Below are 16,995 nucleotides of genomic sequence, written 5' to 3'. Positions count from 1 at the left end.
AACTTGTTATCTTGCTCGTAATGTCAATACTGTACTGATCAATACAGGTGGGGATTTGTCATTTACTGCTGTAAAATCACACACAAACTGAAGCAGACAGTCCTGCAACTCTCAACAATGTTTTAATTTAAGTTCTTGTGTTTTACTGTGATTCTAAGGAGCCACTAGGTGCGTTTACATGGACACAAATATTCGGAATAAAAGGCTGATCCGAATAAAAATGTGTCATGTAAACACGTCAATTGGAAGATTCTGATCGGATTCGGCTCGATCCGAAAGAAATTCTGTTCGGATCGAGAGGGGTGGTTTATACCGATCGTTATTCCGAACGAGGTCCATGTAAACACTTATTCCGATCATTACATCCTTTCCCACTAGCGCGACACGGCTGTACACGGTTCTACTCGGTTCTTATTTATTTAGCCTATTCATTTTTGCTTTTACACACTCCAGTGTGACGTCCGACAGGAATCAAACCCGCTAAGTTTAAAAACACCCTGGCAGCAGCCACACGGATCTACTGAGACTTGTTATTCTGTCACCTGAGGTAACGAGGTGGACGAGTGAGTTTGGAGCTGATGAGAGGAGAGAAAAAAGAGAGCGAGTAGTAGCCTACCGACCCGATATCGCCGTGTATCTCGCTTTCAGAGTAATCCCGCTTCTTTCCCCGCTCTCTGTCCGTTGTCTTCACCGTCTTCCACTGACGTAACTCCCCAAATGTCCAGAGCGCACATGGCTAATTAATATGCACGCGCTGTTTTGCATTGACCATATGGTTGTGTTTGGGTGTATAGAGGGCGGGATGGCGTGTTCACATCCGCACTTTTCATGGGTCCGGTGAGATTTATCAATGGCAGGAACAGTAGTAGCTACACGTTGCTGAGTCTGCTTAATAACGATATAGGAGTACAGCAACAGCTCTTAAAATCTGGCGCAGGTCCATTTTGAGTTGTCTACTGAATGGGATAAACTGAGCCACTTCCGCGTTTATTGGTTTGTTTACAGTAGTACAGGAAGTACAACTCTTCTTCTGCTGTTGTTTTAGGGAAAAAGACAGCTCTGCGCATGTCAAAATGCTGTTATTCTGAATAAAGCTCGGTGCATGAGTACGCACGTCATGATCGGATTATTTGATTTTGCGCCCATGTAAACAGTGGATTCGGATTTTCCGATCCCTCAAATTTTTAATCTGATCAAGAAATTTTGCGCATGTAAACACAGCTATTGTGAGAGCTGAGTGACTGGTGCCAACAGAAGGAGGACATTATACGGAGCTGTGGTGATGATGAAACCAGAAAACCTCTGATGAGAGAACAGACCAACTGTTTGTTTATTATTCTATGTCCACATTTGACCTCACACTTTTTAGGGTGAACTTAAAATTGACAGTGAAGAATTTGAAGCAGCTATTTTCATAGTCCAGTTAATACAAATGTTTTATTCAGACCATGATTGTTATCATTGAAAATGTAATAATAAAGAAAGTTACTGTGATTAAACTGTAGTATTTCTTTTACATAATAACCATAACCTCATAGCCAATGTAATGTGACACTTTGGTGAATTATTGTTTTCAGTATCATAGATTAGTTGACAAGAAACATCAGGAAAGCACAAACTCTGATATTCATCTCTGAATGCTTTATTATTTCAAGGAGGGTAACATTAAACATTTGTATTTTTCTTGTGTGTAATGAAAGCATACATAGAAATAGTCCTGGAAGATTTTCCTGAATTTCTTATTAATTACAGCAGTGTGTCTTGGCGTTCATGTTACTGTACAGATCTGGCCCATTAAAAATCAGTAAAGCAAATCTTAGTAAATAAATTAATTTCAGGTCTAAACTGCACTAATCTTAGCATTTCACAGCATTGAAAACGTTTTATAAGCTGTGGATGATGTAAAGGTGAGCCATACTGTCAAAAGGCAAGCTTGTATTATATTAGCTGAATTTCCAGTACATCATCATGTTGGTAACCTGCAAGAAATATGTGCATATATATATAATAGGAATGTAAAATAATAGCTAATAGCTGGGTGAATGCTGTAACGTGGTCGACAGGTCGGAGCTCCAGCAGCCGATCATCGGTGATGCAGGTGAGGTAACATCAAGTCCAGGAGCCGTAACCCACCAGTCTCAGTCCGTGACAGTTTGTGTTGCAGCTTTACAGTTTGAGACAGAAACTAGTCAATGGGTTCTGTGAAACAATTTAAAACACAATATCACAATACGTTTCACAGCTTTACATTAGCTTATTAATGCTAACATCGGCTACAATAACGTGACAAATTACTCCTCATGGGATCTTATGTAGGCTAGTTCAAACATGGACATGTATGGACAGGGTTGCCAACTTTTGGTCCTGGGCTGGAGTGAGATTCTGTTGTGGCGGGGGGGAGGGGGGCGGGCGGTGGCATTAAACAGTAATGTTTAATGTAGATTTTCACACACACACACACACACACACACACACACACACACTATACCTGCAAACTGAGTAGAGGTGGAATAGGTGACAAAATATGTCCCGTCTAGGGGGGTCTGGGGGCACCCCCCCAGGAAAAAATTGTGATTTTAACATGTATTTGAAGCATTCTGGTGTACTCTGAGAAGAAAATAAAGGGAAAACACAACATTTGCTTCAGATAAGAGGGAAAAAAGCAGATCTGTGGTTCCTATAATTGTATGGCTGGAGTGTATGAAACTGGTCTAGTGGGGAGCTGTGGCTTTTGGCCTGGACCAGCCTATTGAGCCTATTAATATATGAAAGGACAGAACAGACATGTCCTGTGATTTTCAGTCTTATATTACAGCCTGATGATACAAGTCAGGTCCTGAAATGTGTGTTTCTCTTCTGAAAAAACATTCTACATACCCATTCAGAGTTTGCAGGTATGGCACACGTGCATGCATGCGCACACACGTACACGCACACACACACACACACCTGTTGCTGCGCTGTCTCTCTCTCCTCTGCTCTCTGGACTGAGCTGCCTGGCTTTTGTGCTACCAGTCTGCATCTTGATTATACTGTATAGTTTTCAACGGACTGGCCCGACCGCAGGCGTCAGTTCCAGCCGCGTTCAGTCCGAAAACATAACTCGGTCAGGTCAGGTTGTGTCTCGGGCTTCGCTCTCTCCCTCTTTTTTATGACCATCGGATTCGGACCAAGTCGGGTCCAGGCTTCAACACCCGTGGGTCGGGCTGGGTTCGCTTTTAACTTTGAAGTCCGTGATTGTAGAGTGTAGAGATGCCAGTTGCCACGCGCACCGTGCCGCTGTTGGTGGGGGGTGGGGGGGTCGCGGATCGACAACTCCCCGTCCTACTGTGCTGTGATCACAGGCTTGAGCACGCGGATAAGCATCACGCACACCAATCAGAGAGCCTATTGATGAGTGCCAAAGCTTGCTTTTTAATTTTTTTTTTTTTTTTTCCAAATAGCTTGATTTTGGCGTGAGAATTGGAATTGTTTGAGTGGCGTGAGACAGGACCTAAACGCGTGTGACACACGCCAGATGCGTGAGAGTTGGCAACCCTGCTTTCACCGTTAAATATAAAGTTTACCTCGAGTTGTAGATGCTAACGGTGTTAGCAGCGTAGCCGCTCAGCAGTTAGCCGGTGTTGCTGGGTAAATTAGCAGCCTCGGAGACACGGGTCCGACCCGCCCCTCGACCCTCCTTAGCTCCGCCCCCTCGTCCACATATGGTTTCTTCTGGCTCCAAAAATCAAATATAGCGGCGCCCTGAAAGCCAATCTCCAGTGCTGTGTCTCAAATCGCGCACTTCTCTAAGTGCACTGCTTTACAGTACACTGCAATTCAGTGCACTTAGTTGCACAGTGCGCAAATTTCGACAAGCTAGTGCCGTCTCAAATCAAACACTGCCGCTGTGCACTTACCGGAAATGACTCGACAGCTTCTTCTTCTACTTTTTAACGCTGATTGCAACCGGCCGTTAGAACCCTATCGCCGCGCTTTTCGCCAATCGAAACAAGTTATTAAGTTGTGTTTCATTGTGTTGTTATTGTTGTTGTGTTGTTTTGTGGTGAAAATGAGTGTGTTCTCGAGGCATTTACGCCGGTATCAGCTCCGAAGACGTCTCATCCTCATCCTACTGGCTGAAAATGTACCTGTATGTATGTTTTTTTTTACCTGATAAACTTTGTTCTTTGCAAATAATAAACGTATGTGCTTCAGTTATACCAGACATTCTTTTATGTATTGTAAATAGTCTATATGAACTTTGGTTATGCTAAACATAACCATAATGTCATAATAGGTGTCAGAAAACATCATATAGGCCTACAGTAGTTAAGGTATTAAGGTCCTTTGAAAACTAACAATACAGTAATGTATAACTACTACCCTACAAGTAAAGCTTATTGTCTATATTTTGACTGATCATCACACCAACACTGTAACAATACAAGAATGAAAACAAAGGCAACAGAATAATGTCAAAGTAGATACTGATCATGACTTTTAGCCTATTCATTAAAGGGATAGTTTCACCCAAAATTCAAATTTCACTCATTATCTACTCACCCTCATGTGGACTAAGAGCTGTGAGAAGTTTCAGAGTCCTCCGTGCCTTGTCTGAGTTACTCTGAGTTACTCAGACAAGGCACGGAGGACTCTGAAACTTCCTTCTGGGATCTGGGTAATGTGTATGCCAGGACATCTCAGCATGACAATATTTAATTCAAAATGGTATTTTAAATGTATCCTCTAACAAATATCATGCCCTCTGTGGTTTGAAAATTGCAGTAGGCCATATTGCGATTGTGATGCAATTAATTGTGCAGCCCAAAAATGTATATAAAATGTACATTCCTTACAGTATTCAGTGTTTCTCCTTTGTTTTTATTATTCAGCAACAGTGTTGTTGTGCTTTACACATAAAACTTGAGTGATAGCGTTTATGAAACAGCGAAAACCAACCTTGTAGGTCTGCTTTAAGTTTTCCCACTTCTTCTTTAAGAAAGCTGGGGTCACCTTCCCCTCCAGCTCTCGAGCAGTAATGAACGTCCTGATTGAAAAACAAGTGGATCACAACAATGCAATGACACTCCATACAGTAACATCAATGTCTAGAATCATGTAAGTTATGAAAGGTTTCATATGTTAGCTTGATAAAATAATTTGTCCATTCACTTACTCATAGCCACTGATGGCTGCATTACGTCTCCCTGTAAACAGGGAGACGTTGGCAGTTCGCCACGTTATCAGGGCCCTCGTGTCTTCATCTACCCCTAATAACACCAGAATAAAAATAAATAAATAATAATAACACCAGAATATGTATAATTAGAACAGTAAACACAAGACCGTTTACATGCTTAATGCCGATAAGCTAGCTGCTGCATTTTGGCACTGACCACACATCTAAAACACCACAATCTTCTACAGTAAAGACGACAATTTATCACACACACGCACCAAACGTAACTTACACCACATGGCATACAGCATGCTGCAGTTTAGTAACTGTTAGCTAGCAAACTAGCATTCGCGTTTTTCGTCCCAAATACACATAAATAAACGTTACTGACATCTTCTATCCAACAACAGTAGTGCAAAAAAAATCACATGAATAACTTACATCGGTATAAAGTGGAGATATCCACAGTTGAGGAGGTGCCGGAGGTGCCGCAGTCGCCCGCGTCGTCCATCGCCGCCGCCGCCATTTGAAAAGTAGTGACGTATCTTCCGTTTAGCGACGTAGCTCTAGACGTAGCGTCATCTACGTCACCAAGATGGCGGCCGTTAAGTGTGGAAAGTATGCATCGATCCACACTCAATTTTCTGGCCATTTGAGTGCGCCAATTGAGTGCGCATAGCGCACTACATTTTCGCGCACTGCTCAGTGTGAACGCACTTATGCACTCAAAATATTAAGTATAAGTGCAGAAGTGCGCAATTTGGGACACACCACTGGCTTCACAAACGGCCCTTCACAAACCAATGGGTGACGTCACGGAGGGTTGCCACTTGGTCTAGAGGGAGTGATGTAAGTTCTGTGAATAATTTTCAACTGTTCAAGGCCCCCCACATACTCGGGCGTACTTGACTCCGCGCACGTCATAGCTCAATTCTTACGACTGTGCGGACTCCGCGGACTCGGTGCCACAATAGACTGTTCGGCGGGGAATCTTCTCATCGACCTGTTTTCAATGCAACATCGTACACTCGACTATGAAACCTCAAACGTCCGCGTGCGCACAGCTCACAGTATGGCCCGCCCGACTATGTGGGAGCCTTTACTCTACCTCTGACTGACTTTGAGGTGGCTTTTATGTCACGTCAGATGTTTTCCCACTCTGCAGAGGTAAATGTGATCCCTAAATCAAGTTCCCATTGTGACTGTGTTCTGGAGTTAAGGTTTGCTGAAGAGTGAAGCAGAAGTTTATATAAACCTGAAACTGCTGCTCTATTTGATGGCCCAAAAAGATAATAATGATAATAGTGAAAATAACAATTTGAAAAATATTTTAATTCACAGTAATATTTTCATAGTTCATAACATCTTACAGTACATTTTTAATTAACAACCAAAAACACAGTCATTTATGAAAACATTTTATTTATTTACAGTACATTTTTAATTAACAATCAAATACGCAATCATTTGTATAAACATTTTATTTATTTATTTGTTATTATTATTATTATTATTATTTATTTATTTATTTTTTACAATTTTATTACATTTTTTTATGACAAGAAAAAAATTCAAAACATCTAAGACGTGGAACACTTTTTTGCCTTTTCGAAAAGATTTCCTTTTGGGAAATTACTTGAGCTATTTAACAGTGAACATGTTAACTGAACTGTTATGTAACATGAATGAACAATGAAACAAAACAAATCCCCTTAGTGTGAGTGTGTGTGGCCTAGAGGTCTTGGAAATGTATATTGTTGTTGAATCCACCACGTGCTCTGACAGCGGAAAAGAAAAGCTCCAGGTGATCTTGGCTGAGCTTGTATGTAAGGAGATATCGACATGGGGCACCTGGCTTTTCCACCAGTTCTTGGAAAATGTTTCACACACTTCTTGAACTGGCGATAAAGCCAATGATGAATGTCCGTCGCTTCCCAGCAGGTATAGGTACTCCTTTGGCATCTTTGAGATCCAAAAGCAGTTTTTCTGCTTTCAGCAGGATTTTTTCTGTGGGCTCTTTGTTTGTTGTTCTCATCGGGGCTTTGTATCCCTTACCCAGAGGGTTCCTGCTGTTGACAACATCAAAAGCAGCATCAATGGTTCTCAAGAAGTCCACTGTTTCTTCACATCCTCTGAACTGTGGCAAATGCAGGTGTTTGTTGCAGTACTCCAGAGTATCAGCCACACTGCTGCTGAAAACTTCAGTTGCAAGTTTCACCTTCATCTTCTGTCTTTCCCACTGTATGTGTGCCATCTTCAGCTTGTTTCCTAATCTTAGTCCTTCTGTCTCTTGAAGCTTGTTTAGCTCCACAATGTACTGCCACTTGATCTTACCTGACGGCGTTTGTAGTGAAGCTGCATCAGCCAGTGTGTTCCTGAGCAGCTTCATCATGTGGCACATGTAACCGGACTAGTCTGTCTGGAGGAATAACGGCACGGCCACACAGGACTTGCTCTCACGGCTCTCCGGCTCCTTTTTCTTTTATTCTGGTACAAAGACAGCGACAGAGATGTCATCATCAAAGTGCAATTGCGAGCATTCACGTCTCCAGCACAGAAGTTTTTCACTTTTTTTTTCTTTTATAAAAAAAAAGTTTAAAAAAAGTTTTAAATCTTTGTTTTTTTTCTATACATTTCAATGCAAAGCAAAGACAACATGTGATCGTATAGTGGAAACACATAACAGTTGTGTGAGAGCTATTTTCTTTAAACAATATATAAAACCAACATTCAATGGAGCCCACCTGGTACAAAGAGAACACAGCGACAGAGATGTCATCAAAGTGCAACTGCGAGCGTTCACGTCTGTGTAACACAGGACAGGAAAGTTATTATTTACATCAACCACGGAAATGATCATGACGGGACGAGCCGGCTAACTGTTAGCTCATATTAGCTTGATATGCCGTCAGAAACACTTCCTCATAAAGTTACTATTTCTGCACAGAATCGTCTGCAACTTTCCACATACATGCTAGAAGTGCTTACAGTCAGAATACATGTCACTGATAGTTTCCACAACACCCAAGAAACGTTAAATATGAAAATATCGCTAGCACCGTGGCTGCCGTGGACTCACCTCCAGCACGGTAGTTTTTCACTTTATGGAGGGATGTACGGTGCGCCGAAAGGAACACTAAGCCTGCAGTTACACTATTAACCCAGCAGGTGGCTCTAAAACTATACACATATGAGCACATCAATTTTATAGAAATTCATAACGAAGGTTATTTCTAACCCTGTTATACACACATCCAAAACCACATGGACAACTTGCGAGGTATCAGCAGGATGAGGATATGAGGGCCTCATTGAATTTCCATCTAAATCAGCGCCTAGTGCTCTCAACATGGCAAAATGACAAGATGGTCCGTCGCATGTCAAAGACACTGTGCGTACCCCAGCAATGTGAAGTCGTTGGATGCATTTGCTGATGATGTTTGCGCTTTCCTCCCCAGTCAGTGCATCAACAGGGATTTTCCAGGATTGATCCACAGCAACAGCCATGATAACCAATGCATCTCTTGCTGGTGGCAAGCTGTCATCAACTGTGCCACAGCCAAGATCTACATATCCATGGAATTTCCCTGCAGAATATTCCACATGCTTTCTGATGGCCATTTCATCCATCATCAAGGCACAAATTGTTTCTTTGCCCTCTTCTTTCCTGTCCTGTACATGCGCCTGTAATGCACAAAATGATGCCTTGGTAAATCCTGGGTCTGCAGAGACGTTGCTGTACCAGGTCCGGGTGGTATCTGGATGGGGCAAAGCAAGGTCAAAACATTCACGCACATAAGCATAAGCTTGGGCAGAATAGAAGTGCAGACTCATTGCAAATGATCGCAATTCATCTGACACTTTGGACCTCTTTCCATGCTCCACTCTGGTGAGGATTTCCTTAGGAACGCCACTAAAGGAATTCTCTAACATCTCTGCACATCCAGAAGAAATCAGGTTTTTCTGCTTCAGGACGCTGATGACCTCTGCCAGGGAATCTACTCTTTGCTTGAGTCTTTTCGTTTTTTCTTTTCTTCTTTCTATCTTTTTCTTTTCTTTTTCAAATTTCAATTTTTTTCTACAAATTTCAAATTTTTCCTCCATTGAAAACAATTGAGTCTCTAATTGACGTTTTAGTGATTTTGGGGATTCCCTCACACTATAGTTGTGCTCTGTGGTTCTAGTTTCCACTGATACACTTGTGTCTTGAATTTGTTCCTCTGTTTCCTTTGTGATACTTTCTACTGGTTTTGCAGTGTAATTGTGATGCAGAACATCAGACACAATATGGCTTTCGGATGAATCCTGTATCACAATGACACTGTCTTTATCCAAGACCTCTGCCACATTTTGTGTGTGTTTTTGTGCGTAACAGTGATCAGTGACATGTGCCTGTCTTACACTTACCTTGTGGGGGGCTGACAATCCCTTACCTTCCAGTGAGTAGTCAAAGATTGTGGGCACAGCTGTTGAAGTGAGGCACTTTCCTCCACCGCTCAAAACGAAGCACCCCTCTTATAAGTGCAGAGCACACAGCCTTTTCATTGGGTGCCCAAGACTTCCGCCTCACATTGTCCAACCAGTGTCGGACTTGTAAGGCATATCATTTTATCAGTTGAGTCCCTCTGAGTCATGTAATGTATTTTTTTTCCCCATTTTGTACTTTGTTTTGAAGAAAATAGCATTTTTATGACTGCATTTTTAGCATTTTTATGACTGGCAACAATTGTTGCCAGTAGTCACACAGCTTGTCACTAGGTAAAATGTCCCCTAATAATAATATAGAAATAATAATAATAATGATAATAATATAGTAGTGACAAAATAATAATATAATCATAATAAATAATAAAAGGAGGAGGGGGGGGGGGGGGGTAAATGATCGTGGTTCAAACCTTGGTTCCTCTGTATAAAATTCATAACAACAAACAATTTGAACTGGTTTCTTTATTCTCAGTTTCTCTAAGTAAGTACTTTATTTATAGCACCCTTCCCAGTACAAATACACAGAGTGCTTCACAGCGTACATGAAAACCATAATACAATAAATAACAATACGCAAATAAAAATTTGAAAGTACTGTTACATAGGAACAGTGAAGATCAAACACAGGAAAACATCAAACAGTCAAAACCTCAAAAAACTGTTTAGGGTTAGGTTAGGTTTATAGGAGGGTAATTGCTAGATCAATAAATTGAAACAGCGGGCTCAGGCAGGGGTCATTCCTATGTTCCCACAGCCCTATGTTCCCTTCCCTCAGCCCTATGTTCCCACATTTCTAACTTTTGTTGTCACTGAAAATTAGGCCCTATGTTCCCACAGCCCTTTGGTCCCACCATTGGTTGGGTTTAGGCAATGAAGAAAGGAGTTGGTTAAGTTTAGTAAAAATACCAGGTAGAGGCTAGACAGGCCAGATAGATAGAGTCCAGATAGGTAGAGAGAGTCCAGTGGGAACATAGGGCTGAGGGAACATGAGCACGCTCCCCTCAGGCACAGGCTGTCACCTACATTGGGTAATCCGAAATAGTTTTATGTTTCATAACATGCAGTCTGATGTACTAGGTAGTAATTAAAATAATGTAAACATGATAGAAGTAAGACAATGATTAAAAGAAAAACAATAACCAATAAAGACAATAAACAATGAACCCATAGGATTAAGGAGGGACAAAAAAAAAAGTAAATTACTTTAATAAGAGGAGGTGGACCCCAGGGAGAGGTCACAAGGTCAGGACAGGCAGGGTGAGTGTCAATCTAAATTGTTAGAGGGAATCAAAGAGGAGTTAATTGGAGTAGGGTAGATCATTCGGTAGGTTATTTGGACCCAGGGATACAGGTTAAGATTTTAGGTAAGTTATTATTGATGGTTAGGGTTAGTATAAGATGAAGATTGAGGATAAAATAGGTATAGTATGAAATTAGAAGGTACTCTTGCAGATAAACAGCAGATATGTCATACGACAGGTTAAGGTCAGGAAGAGGCTTAGTTAAGGCATCTAGAAAGGGCTGAGATTTATAAATAATATGAGATAGTTGTAACAAAAAAAAAACAATACTAGTAAATCTTAGACATGTCAATAATATAATGCAAAAACAAGGAAGATTTATAAAATGAAAAATATATATCTAATTCCCTATAAATATAAACACACAAAAAAAATAAGAAAAGAGAGGGAAAAAGATAAAAAAAAATATGTATTGTTTAATGGGTTTAGAAAGGTAAATAAATAAATAAAGAGTGCCCGATGAGAAGATCTTAACAAGCCTGGAAAAAATATATATGATAGAAGCAGACATTAGACGGCAGGATCACAGGAAACCGGTTGTAGAAAAGTCTAATAGAAGAGGGAAAAAAGATTAGGACAAATAAATATTACATATATAGAAATATTAACTCGTTGTATTTAGAAGAAAATAGAGAATATAATGCACATAAGCAAAATATAAAAAAGCATGCAGTCAATGAAAAGCAAAACAAAAAGGTGCAAGATTAAGCACCTGAAATAAATATAATAAAATAATATAGAGACATAATTGTCAAAAAACATGTATAGGAAAATTTTACTATATATTTATAAGTATTGGACAAACAAACAAATATATAATAGCTATTAGACAAGGTTAAGTGCCTGGAAGATCCTGGATGAAGGAATAAGGTAAGTGGGAAACATTAAATGTATAATAAATATTCTATACTAATAACCCTGTTTTTTTCTTTTACCTGGATTTTTTGCGACCATATAGGTCCTTTCATTTAAGCCTCCAGGTGAGAAGGAGATAGTTTAATACCTGAAAATCCCTGGGTGGAAAAACAAGGTAAGTTTGAAGACAACTTTATACCTAATAATCTTATATAACGATGCTAATTTTTTCTTTTACCTGGATTTTTTGCGACCAATTAGGTCCTTTCATTTAAGCCTCCAGGAACAATGGAAGATAAATTAATAATAATCTGGCCCTCTCGTCTAATCCTCTGATTTTTTGACCAGAGTGGGTTGTGTTCCACTCCAATGTATTTGAAATTCTGAATACCATGAAACTGGAAATGCGCATAAAGGGTCGTATTAGATTGACCTTTTTTGATATTATTAACGTGCTCCATTATGCGCACTTTTAAGGCCCTACCTGTCTCGCCCACATATAAAAGTTTGCATTGTTGACACTGTACAATGTAATTACTGCCTTGTAATTACTGAGTGGAATAGACTAAAAAACGCCCAGCATTCCATCAATGGATAAGACTAAAAAGCGCCTCGTTAATCCATTTTGGGAAGTTTTGAAAAAATCTGACAATGCATACAAGTTGATGGCATGAAGGAGTTAGGTTGATGGTTCCTCCAAAAGAGGGCAGTAGGAATAAATGAATGAATGAATGAATGAATGAATGAATGAATGAATTTTTTATTTTCGTGTCATGCCACCACTGTGGCCCATCCCATATGAGATTACAAGACACATTTAATGACAAATACAAAAAAAAAAAGACAGGAGAAAAAAAGTACGAGTATAACCATTCGTGAGCTGGTGCCTTCAAGGGTAGAATGTCATCACATGTGAACTTTTGATCAAATCGGACGATTTCTATGTAAAATACGACAATTCCTGTTTCAACCTGGGGGCAACATGAGTTCATACAATTACAGTGAAGGGCACTTGAGGTTGGCAAGATACAGCTAATTGTTAACCATGGCTGTGTGTCCTTTGTAACAGAAAAAATGTTGTTATGTAAGTTCAGGGTCATTGGAGTCTACGTGTCTTGGGGACACTCTAAGAGCATTTTGTTTGTGTTAGGCATAATGACCTAATGGAGTATTATCCTTTGTCAGCCTACAAAATGAGTGACATTCTCCATCACTCCTTTGCAGTGAGATACTAATGGCTGCAGCAGAGGAACTTGGTGTGGAGAACGAAGAGAACATCAGGCTTCTACATGAAGAGGATGTTTTGGGCTTTCTATGTGTGGTCCAGTGAACAAAGCTTCTCCATGCCTTTCAATTGCCAGGTAACCATTCATATGTACAAACACATGTATGCGCTAGCTAAACCAAATCTTTTTTCCCCCTCTCTTTATTCCAGAATCCCCAAAATGCATAAGAGAGATGAGGTGTGACCTCTAGGCAATTGAATCAAGTTAACTGGACAGTTAACTTGATTCAGTTGCATGGGATGCCTTTGACCTGAAGTTATGAGAATTTACACAGGCTGATCTGTCACACACTTTTAGGAAAAATCGGTGACTGGGAGACTTGTATGTAACCCTTTTACGACCGGCTCGTGTATTAAAACCCACCTTATGTTATGAAGATGAAGCTTTAACGCTTATCATATGTTTTATGGTAAAGTCACATCTCAAAATAGTATATCAGTCTAGGGTAATGTATGATTCTCACTCGTGAATAACCAGGTGGAGACTGTGGGAAATACACTTGACCTGTATGTATCTTAATACCGGTACTTCAACAATAAAAACAATTTAATAAGACCAACACAGGATCTCAGTTTCAGCAATTGTATTAACGATGCAGGGAAAACACACATCCAAACATTTCTCTTTGGAAGAGAGAGATATAGAAAATAAAAAATAGAACCCCAGGGTTTAGAGTTTTTTGTCTCTTCTCAAACTGTCTAATTTTATTTTGAGTGCACTCTTTTCTACTTTCGTTGGCGAGCTTTAGTTGGAGCTCATGATGGAAACCTTTTGATACCTGTACTCCGTGTGTCTGTGAAGTCAGCCATACCAGGCTGCAGCTGATGAATCGCTCGCTCGTTGTGGTAGCAACCGTCTCTGCTCACAGCAGCTCGCAGCGGCGAACCTCCGTCTCCCACGGCAGCAGCGAAGCGACCTCCATCGACGACTCTCTCCCGAGACGACTCACCCAAGCTCCTCCCGTCCGTGCAGGCAGCGTTTCCCCAGCTGTCAGCACGAGCGGCGGCTGCAACAGCCTCGCGCCCGTGGGGGCTCAAGCCGGGTTCAGCCGCGCTCGAGCGGAGCAGGGGGGGGAGAAAAAAAAGTGTATTTCTATTACTGTGTGGGAGATCTCCAACAACGGAGTCGGGGAGAAAGCAAGTGGGACAGATCTGCCCAGTCTCTGAGCAGAGCACGTTTCACAGACAAGCCACAACACAGAGTGTAAACAACGTCACGCGGTTCAGCACCTTGGACATTGGACAGCTGCGGGGGGGAGGGTGTCGGAACAGCGGTGTTTCGAAGTGGGGGTATTTCGGAACAGCGGGGTGTCGAAGTAGAGGTGTGTCGAAATGGAGAGCTGTCCCCGTGGTGGTGTTAGCCTAGCTCCCGTGGTGTTAGCCTAGCTCCTGCTAGCTAACGGAACCGAACTCGTCTTCGTGTTGACCAAAACACAAGCAGTGGTGGAGAGTCCGATTCAGACACTCGGAACACGTCGCTCAACTACAGTTCACAGTCACTCACTGATAAACGACACACACACACAGTCTCTGCTCGGTTACATGCTGCTATTCCGACATGCCACTATTTCGACATTGACTTCTAATTGTCGGAATAGCGGCATTAACATTATTTTTCAAGCGTCCCACTATTCCGACTTTTTTTTTTTCATTGTCGGAGTAGCGGCACTTTACTATTTTTCAAACATTCCGCTTTTCCGACATTGATTGATTACGTTAGTCAGACGTGTCCTTCTGATTTTTTTTTTTTTTTTTTCATCTGAGACACTGTTTCTCATACACAAATACATAGGCCTATAAGAGAGAAGAAAAGACAAACCCGCCAAGTTTAAAAACACAACAGCAGCAGCGCCCGCTGATCTGCAGCTACTGAGACTGTTATTATTCTGTCACCTGAGTTAACCCTCTATTGCATGAAATATTATTAAGGCATGGTAAAAAATGTTTTGCATGTAAAATTGTCTAATTAACAGAAATATTTAAAAAAAATCTTACATTTTTTGTAAAGGGGGGGTCGTCATGGAAAGTCCCATAAAATCAACATTTTTGACCAAAAACTAATTTTACTTAAAGCAACACTCAACAAATCCATCTCATACTCAACCAAAACTAACAAACAAACATTTATACAATAAAAACATTGTATAATTTCAACAGTTATCTAAAATGTCTGAGAACCTGGATCCTGGAACCCGCCTCAATGAAGTACATTAAATCACTCATTTTAGGGGGCGTGGTTATGGCGCTGAACTGAGCACACATCTTTTTGTGAGCTCCTGGCTATATTCTTGAACAATCCTGTAAACTTTCCTTTAACTGCACAAACAGTGATAACTTTCATTCGTAGCGACTTGATACTACATACCCGCGACAATATGCCGAAGAAAAGCAAATCTAAAGCACACCTTTCTCAGTGTGAAGAAGACGACGTCTCAGATGCTATTAGCTTAGCTAACTCAGAGTGTGATGCTAGCCTCGTGCCACTGCCTCGTGAAGACGACGTGGACACTGGATCGGCCCAAAACATGGACGTCATTCAGATACTCGATGGGATCAGAAATGACTTTTCCACAAAGATTGATGTGGTCCTGAAAGCCATTCAAGACGTTAAGAGGGACGTGCAGGACTTTTCGACGCGCATGGATGAAGCAGAAGTACGCATTAGCACCGTAGAAGACACAGTCAACTCAGAGAAAGGCAAGGCTGACGCGCTAGCTAAACAAGTGTCTCTCCTCACAAACAAACTTGACGAGCTCGAAAACCGCTCGCGTCGTTCAAACCTACGGATAGTTAACGTGCCGGAGAAGGTGGAAGGAAACGACGCGGTAGCTTTCCTGGAGAAGTGGCTCCCCGATGTGCTGGGACCAGCAACATTCCCGAGTCCACCTCTCATTGAAAGAGCACACAGGTTGCCCGGCCGGACGCAACCTAATCGATCAACCACACCGAGGGTCATCATCGTGAAGTTTTTAAACTTCCAAGATAAAGTCCGTGTGATGCGAGCTTCCAGGGCCAAAGGCAAAGTTATCTACGCCGGTCAAGAGATCATGTTCTTCCCAGATCTTTCGGCGGAGCTCCACCGGCGCAGGAGGGGTTTCGACCAGGTGAAACAACAGCTGAGGTCGATGAACATTCGGTACGGAATAATTTACCCAGCCAAGCTACGAGTGTCGTCTGATGGACAAACACGTGAGTTTGAAACCCCAGCAGATGCTGAAAAATTCATCAGAGGGTTACAGAACGCAGAGGACTCACAGGGGAACTAAAATGAACTGCTGAATCCTTTATTATCCACCCATAACAGCTATAGCTTGTTATTGATGGCTTTATGGGCCAGTAACACACACACGTGAATGCTTTTTATTCTCTTTTTTCTGTGGAGACCTTTCTGTTTTGTATAGGCTACATAATTTTATTATTCCCTCAGTCTCCTCAGATGTAAATGCGCTTTTTATTTACTATTTATACAGAGACTACCACGCGCCCTTTTTAAGTGGGCTGTCACTCGTTTTGTTTTGCTTTTTGAAAAGTGGTATACTGTATACTGTCGGCCTTCCCGAATGGAAGTTAAGCTGCAAGAAAGACTAGATGCACATACTTGTTTGTGTAGATTTGATTTTTTTTTTTTTTTTTGCCAGGGGACACAATTGTCCTGTTTATGTTGTTCGGTCTGTTATTAGGACTGCTTGGTTTGGTCTAACTGCTCCCTTGTTTACACTGGATCAGTGTGTGCACTTAACTACACCCCAAGGTCAGGGGGAGGGTGGGGAAAGGCAATGGGCTGTCTTGTTCAGGTTGACAGCTAAGGGGTATTGTTCATGGCAGGGTTTAATTTTTTTTTTTTTTCTTTTTTTTCTTTCTTTCTTTCACATCATATGGTATTCTACAGGTACACTCCCAAAATGTCA

The sequence above is a fragment of the Trachurus japonicus genome, unplaced genomic scaffold (assembly GCF_045865225.1).
Source record: "Trachurus japonicus isolate A0001 unplaced genomic scaffold, Traja_1.0 AP030520.1".
Taxonomy (NCBI): domain Eukaryota; kingdom Metazoa; phylum Chordata; class Actinopteri; order Carangiformes; family Carangidae; genus Trachurus; species Trachurus japonicus.
Note: the sequence above shows the minus strand (reverse complement) of the source record.